General features: G+C 39.9%; 1 long non-coding RNA gene across 1 annotated transcript in view; it reads left to right on the forward strand.

The window, feature by feature from the left end:
- Positions 1–7,261, forward strand: part of LOC309339403 — a 314,171-nt gene that overhangs the window by 191,166 nt on the left and 115,744 nt on the right. Inside the window, exons 8-9 of the long non-coding RNA XR_014155307.1 lie at positions 3,704–3,805; positions 6,626–6,715. This is a non-coding gene — a long non-coding RNA (uncharacterized lncRNA). The remainder of the gene's footprint in view (positions 1–3,703; positions 3,806–6,625; positions 6,716–7,261) is intronic.

Consider the following 7,261-nt stretch of genomic DNA (forward strand, 5'->3'; position numbering starts at 1 on the left):
TAAATATTAACCATAAGTGTACATTCGCACCTGGATCCGTAGTTTTTACCATGAAATTCAGCTTGTGCTAATGCTCTAGTGGGACCTTGTTGGTACTTAAGCCACAAATAGAGCAGTTTGCACAACCAATGTTAATCTAGTTTGAATTTGTGCAGCAAATTGATGGGAGCATCAGAACAGCCAACGGAGCACAAACGTACCTGTGAGTTGTCCCTCTCAAATGCTCCCAGGAACCATTCAGCAAGATGGGTTATGGCTCCTCTCAGCCTAGCAGAAAGTAGTCTGGATAACAAACATTATAAGAGATGGACTTGGTTCCTTTTGTGGGGCATTAAATTGCAGAAATGCTATGCTGATTTTACTGTCTCCCAGATGAGTTTGACGGAAGCAGCAAACATCTAGTGATTCCATTAATTTATGAATGAATGCAACTTTTTAAAGGACTAAGACTAAGGGCTGCGTATATAGCCCTAGGTTATCTCTCCTGGAGAAACAGATCCTGAGCAAGGAATAACCAGGAAAACAAAACACTTCAGAAGGTTAGATTCCATATATCAGCAAAAGCTGGTATTATTGTATTAATATTTGTCTTTCTCCCTTTCCTATTATTGCCACTATTGTGGATGGGTGGGTTAGAGTGGCGCCAAAGAATATCTAAGACTAATTCACAAATGAGTAACCTGTTAGGTGTTTCCAAGATGGTCTTAGGTGCCATTTCACATGACAGGTTATGCCAAAGCCATAAATCCCTATCCGTGTTTAACTACAACAACTGCCTAACCTTTTAAGTGTGTGTCTGTTTTTAAAGAAGGCAAAACCTATCCTTTTTAAAACTAAGATGACTGTCCCACTTTTTAAATCTGTGCTGTGTGGGCCACTGCATATATATGGGGGGGGGGGTTCTTTTCACACCTTTCCGAAAATTGGAGTTTTTAGCCTTCAGATGCAGAAATAAAGGTCTATAACAGAAGCATTAATAACTTTTATCATATTATACAAGGATATATTTGTTTATTCTGGTAGTCATAGTGGTTTGTTTGCACTGTAGCACTATGGTTTGCTTATTGCATTTATTCTATTGAGTTCAATGTTTTGTAAGCCACTTTAAGCATTATTTTAGGGGAAAGCTGGAATATATAGACATTTTTAAAACACTGGATTTCTCTCATTTGGTTTTTATTTTTACTTAAATTATGATGGAGCACTGCTTTGCTGGAGAAGAGAGGCTCCTAGCTCCTAATCTTACATCACTTGATTACAGAATATAAGAACTGGGCAATGAAAATTGCCTCCATGCTATCCAGTTTTGAAGTGATCTTATGATCACGGACTGTCAAAAGATACTAATGTCAGAATGGGAAAAGTACTTTCTAGGCACTTGTGTGTGAGACTGCCGTGCCTATGTTAGTAAACACAACAGACAATGTATAATTCAGTGCTCTGCTTTCTAGAAAGGTTCTATTTTATGGCAGTATGCAGCTATAATCAGGTTGAATCAATCGGTGGTATTGGGCAGGTTATAAGGGAAGGATTAAAATTCCATTTTAAGACGAGCATTTTGAATTTCTCTCTCAATGGATCTTGGATGTAAATTATATTGGAAAGATAGGTATAGGGAGTCAACACATATGTAGTGGACTTTTTTTGAGTGTTTAATCTGGGGTTGGTGTTCTTTTGACATCCCCATGCTATCTCACTGTTCACTCTGCCAAGCACCTAAACATTAATTACATCAGTATCTTGCTAATGCATATGAGATTCTTGCTTGTGAATTAACTTTTTTATTTGCAAGTGTGTATGTACTGTAAATCTGGGCTTGATAATTAGTTTTGGCCAGTAGGCTGGATCAAGTTGTGGCCAACATTCTGTGGGGCCCATTTGACAGGTGGGTAGAGCATGCACCTCTCAGTCATCTAATATCATGTCACACTGGATGGATCTGACTCTGGCCCAAGCTTGCATTCAGCAGAGTCATATAGCACCAAACACAAGCCAGACTTGGAAAGGAACAACTGGGGCAACAGATGAGTGACAAGTGTACTTGGCTGGGGGTGGGAGGGAAAAGCCTCACGGGCTAAATTAGGAACCCTGGTGGATGTAATTTTGCCCATGGGGCAGAGGTTTCCATCTGTGATGTAAAAGAATGAATGCAATTGCATGGAGGCTTAGTGCTTCATGCTTCCAATGCTTTGTTTAACATGTCTTTGCAGCCACTTTAGAGGACACCATCTGCAGGTTGACACCCCTCCCCCTTTGCCAAGAGAGAAGAAAAGATTATGATTTCACTGTGAAAGGTGAAATACCAATCTTTGCATTGAAAAATGAACCCCTAGGTTCAAAACTAGGGATGAGTGAAAAAAAATCGAAATATCAAATGGAAATTCTAGAAAGTAGTAATAAACTCCTATCTAAAATGTATAAACAGTTACTGGAATGGGACACCAAAGAGGACGAGGTGAAAGGTGCGATGGTTAAATGGGATAGGGACCTCGGGTACAAGGTGGATCTCAACAAATGGCAGACTCTGTGGAAAAAGGGTATGAAGTTCACGGCCTGTGCAACCCTTCGAGAAAACTTAGAAAAAATGGCGCATCGCTGGTATTTGACCCCGGCAAAGCTAGGAAAGATGTACAAGAATACCGATAATATATGTTGGAGATGTAGAGATAAGGTGGGAACCTTTTTTCATGTATGGTGGACTTGCGATGTGGTTAAGAGATTTTGGGGGCAAATTTATGAGGAATTGAAAAAGATTTTGAAGTATAATTTCCCTAAAATCCCCGAGGTGTTTCTTTTGGGCATGATTGAGGAGGAAATAAAAAACGTAGACCAAACCTTCTTTCAATATGCCACGGCGGCGGCAAGGATTTTAATAGCACAGAGGTGGAAATCTTCCGAAATGCCCTCGATTAGAGATTGGCAAGTGAAATTGTTTCAATATATAGAACTAGCGAGTTTAACACAAAGAATTAGGCACCATAATATGGTCAATTTAAAAAATGAGTGGAATAAATTTTTAAATTATATTGAGATTAATCTGGGAATTAAATATATATCAGCAGACAGTAGTTAACACTTACGACGTTCGGAGTGTAGAATCATTGATAAAACAACTGCAGAAATTGTATAAGTTTATGTAACCCAAAACTGAGTTGGTCGGAGGTTTTGTCTTTTTTGCTTTTTTTATTTTTGTTTTGTTTTGTTTTGTTTTTCCTGTATTTTGTTTTTTATCTGTTCTTGGCTCGGTATTTCTATTTGTATGTATGTATGTTTTATTTTAATGTCTTCTTAAAGCATGTTTAATAAAGATATGTATAAAAAAGAAAAAGAAAAGAAAAGAAAAATGAACCCCATCCCCTCCAAGCAATCCATGCCAATGTGTAACATTGTTGGGCTATATACCAGTGCAACCATATGTACGTAGCCTTCATTTATTGCATATGTGGCTCTGTTTTGATTCTGTTTCCCCAAATATGTCCATTGATTACATCTGTGTTCGTGTAAATTGAAAACCTATATGTACATATGCAGATGGTGCAATTTAAAGTAAATGCATATATAGTCAGGCACGTTCAAATTAAATCTACAAATGAACAGTGAGGTTGAAAAATGTGTTTTCTTTCCAAATGCAAATGTTTCAACATTTCAGAATAGAACATACACATATCCCACTAACTCATATATGTTTCACTTAAACTTCCAGGCAGCAAACAGAGGATCCACTGTCTAATACAGCCCTCCGAGGTGCAAAGCAATGGCAAAGCTGATTAAAAATTTGCAGAGGATGAGAGGTCTGGCAACACTGGTATGTTCCTCAGAGCTCGTAATCAAAACATTCCCTTGGTTTTCTTCAGCCACTTACTTATACTCTGCCCTAACCCCTTTTAGCCAGCAGATCTAAGGGTTAGGATTCTTCTGTAAATCTTGGTAATATGGATTAATATAGGGTATCTTTACTTTCAATATACAGTGGTACCTTGGGTTACATATGCTTCAGGTTACATATGCTTCAGGTTACAGACTCCGCTAACCCAGAAATAGTCCCTCGAGTTGAACACTTTATCTCAGGATGAGAACAGAAATCACGTGCCCACGGCGCGGTGGCAGCGGGAGGCCCCATTAGCTAAAGTGGTACCTCAGGTTAAGAATGGTTTCAGGTTAAGAACAGACCTCCGGAATGAATTAAGTTCGTAACCAGAGGTACCACTGTATGTCCTGTTATTTCTTAATCTTACTTTGAACAAGAATGTCCCTGCTCCCTCATGTGTATATATAACATCATCCAACACCTCCATTACACCTGAGGAACTAGATCTTTCCCGCATAAAGTCATGCCACAATAACCACTTTAGTCCTATTTTCCATAAGTTTTCGAACATCCCCTTAAAGCCTGTGTCTATTGACATGTCTTATATCAGTAAGTAAATTAACATGTTTTTTTTCTTTTGTCTGTCATGAGGTCAAATCAAAATGAGAAGTAGAATTTGCAATTGGATCCATAATGCAATGCAAACTAAATAAATCCAACAACAATAACAACCATCATTTCTTGCCCACACTCTGGTATCCCTTTAGGTAAGAAGCATTTTCTGGGGGAGCATGTAGTACCCAGCAGTGGCTGACCAATATGATTAAGAAAGGGCAACAACAATTTTTTAAAAGACTTACCCATCACCATCCTGCCCCATTTGTCCAAATAATGTATGGCCTAGCTTTTGTTTGCTCACAGGAAGCCCAATATTATACAAGTTTGAAAGCGTTATAAGGACATAGTTGCCCGTCAAATCCATTGCATATACACTGCTGGTTTTATTACCATTTTTGTCATCATTTTGGTTTGTATTTAGATTATTCTTGGAATATACAAGAAAAATAGGTATCTGTTTTTCTGTCCTTTAAAAACTGCTCACCAGAAACTGAGCACAGCCTTATTGTACATTTTTTTAAAAAAAATAAATCAGAAATTAAGAACACTGAGGTTTGGCAGATGTTGACTAATCTGTAGAAAACACTTCTCAAAATCTGGGTGAATGGATCAATAATATGAGTGTTTAATCAGGCAACCTAGCAAAGCATATTGGGAGCGGGGACAGGTAAATACTACAGGGAAGTAGTACCATCAGTCTAAATTGGTGCCCCCCATTCCTGTGGAATACAGAGCTGCGTATTAAGTTGGAATTGGCCCTAAACCTAAGGTTTGGATGCAATGTTTTCTCATATTTGGAGCTACCAGATGTTTTATCTTTCCATTGCATCTTTTCCTGCTTCCTCCCCCCTCCCACCCCTTTTCATAAAGGGAGATGAGATGTGAAATGCCTAATATGTAATCAGCCTTTAGGAAACTCTTTATGCATTTCATTTTTGCTCATGTATATAATTTTTTACATGCTAAGTCCCTTGTGTTTTGTTTGAGGGTTGCCTTATCTATTGTCAGCCAATAATGCATTGAAAGATTCCTCACAATGATATGTGCACTGGCATATTATCTTGTTGAACTATTCAATTAAATATGATAATGTTGAACACATTGACATAGTTAAACACTCAGGTGAATGAGCAATTCACTGTGAAGTGTAGAAATATTTAACGTCATCTGCATGCCTCTGAGAAATCTATTTTTTTAAACAACACTTCAGGATTCAGAAAGAGATTTCTGCATGCAAACACAAAGCTACCGCCATGATAGTCCCACAGTTCAACACTCTTTAAAACACCACACACACAAAAGCCTGCGAAGTATGACTTTAGTTGCTTGTGCCTGTGAGGCCAGGTAAGTCATTGTCCTGTGATGGTAGCAGATGTTCCTGGGTAGATGGAGCCTTGTCCTCTCCTGTCACAGTTCAGGGCTCACAGGGAAAGCTGACTGCAGCAGAGATATGTTTCAGTAGGGCAAAGTCATGACAGGCAAGGCAGGCTCTGTCAGGATTCTAGAAAGCACTGGCTGGAATATTGTCATTCAGGAGAGTTGTCCCAGCAAGGTGCAGTGGCCTTCTGAAGGCTGACTAGTCAAATCCTGCTATTGGTCCTCTGTTTTTGTTCTCAAAGGGCTGTTGGCCAGTTCCACAGTAACTGGCTACAACAGTGTAGGGCAGGGGTCAGCAAACTTTTTTAGCAGGGGCCAGTCCACTGTCCCTCAGACCTCGTGGGGGGCCAGACTATATTTTTGGGGGGGGGAATAAACAAATCCCACAAATAACCTAAAGATGCATTTTAAATAAAAGCACACATTCTACTCATGTAAAATACCAGGCAGGCCCCACAAATAACCCAGAGATGCATTTGAAATAAAAGGGCACATTCTACTTATGTAAAAACAAGCTGATTCCTGGACCATCCGCGGGCCGGATTTAGAAGGCGATTGGGCCTGATCCCGCCCCCGGGCCTTAGTTTGCCTACCCATGGTGTAGGGCTTGTGAGGACTGCCCTGTGAGTGTGGGCTCCAAGTGCGAAGAGTCCTGCAGAGCCACCTCTTCTAGAATGGAGAGTTTGGAGTAAAGGACTGATAGCTTCTCAAGTCATAATTCCTCCCCCTCCATGTCATCCTCCAAGCCTGTGGGGTGGTTGAGGTGAAATAATATTACTGCACCATGATTGTTTTGACTGACTACTTTATACCACTCTTCAGGCTTCCAGTATCAATGAGAAGAAGACAATCCCTGCCCTCAGCCTCACAATCAGGATACATACAAAAGGTAAAGGAAATGGAGGAGGAAAAGTAAGTCATTGCACTAATTTTTACATAACACCTGGTACCAAAGGCAACAGAGCTTAAGCTCCCCCTCCAATCTATTCCCTTGGTTGATACTTGCTTTGAAGGGTGAGGCAAATCAGAACGTGAGTTGTGATATACTTTGTTTCACAACATATCACGAGGCAGTGAAGAGATGCACAATGATGCTGCATTTGGATCTCCAGCCACATCCAGTTCCATCTTTACCTTAGTTCTTGTTCACCATATTAAAAAGATGGGCAATGTTTATCTTGGTGCATTCATTTCTGGAAACTGTCCGAAAATGGATTGTATTTCTGGGACAGTGTACAAAGGGGGGGGGGAATACGCACTTCCTCCTGATTATCCTGAGGCAGCCCATGATCATTCTACAGGGATGAGCTCTCCTTGTATATTAACTGGAATTCACAAAATAAAGATGCATCACGAACTGCTGTGCTTCCTCTGTCAGCACCTTCCCAGTTGAGTTTGAAACCACATTCAGAAACAAGCTTTGCTTCCAGTTCTAAGACAGTCCTTTCCCACTGCTTC

Source organism: Podarcis erhardii, assembly GCF_964252035.2.
Source record: "Podarcis erhardii genome assembly, chromosome: 3".
Lineage (NCBI taxonomy): Eukaryota > Metazoa > Chordata > Lepidosauria > Squamata > Lacertidae > Podarcis > Podarcis erhardii.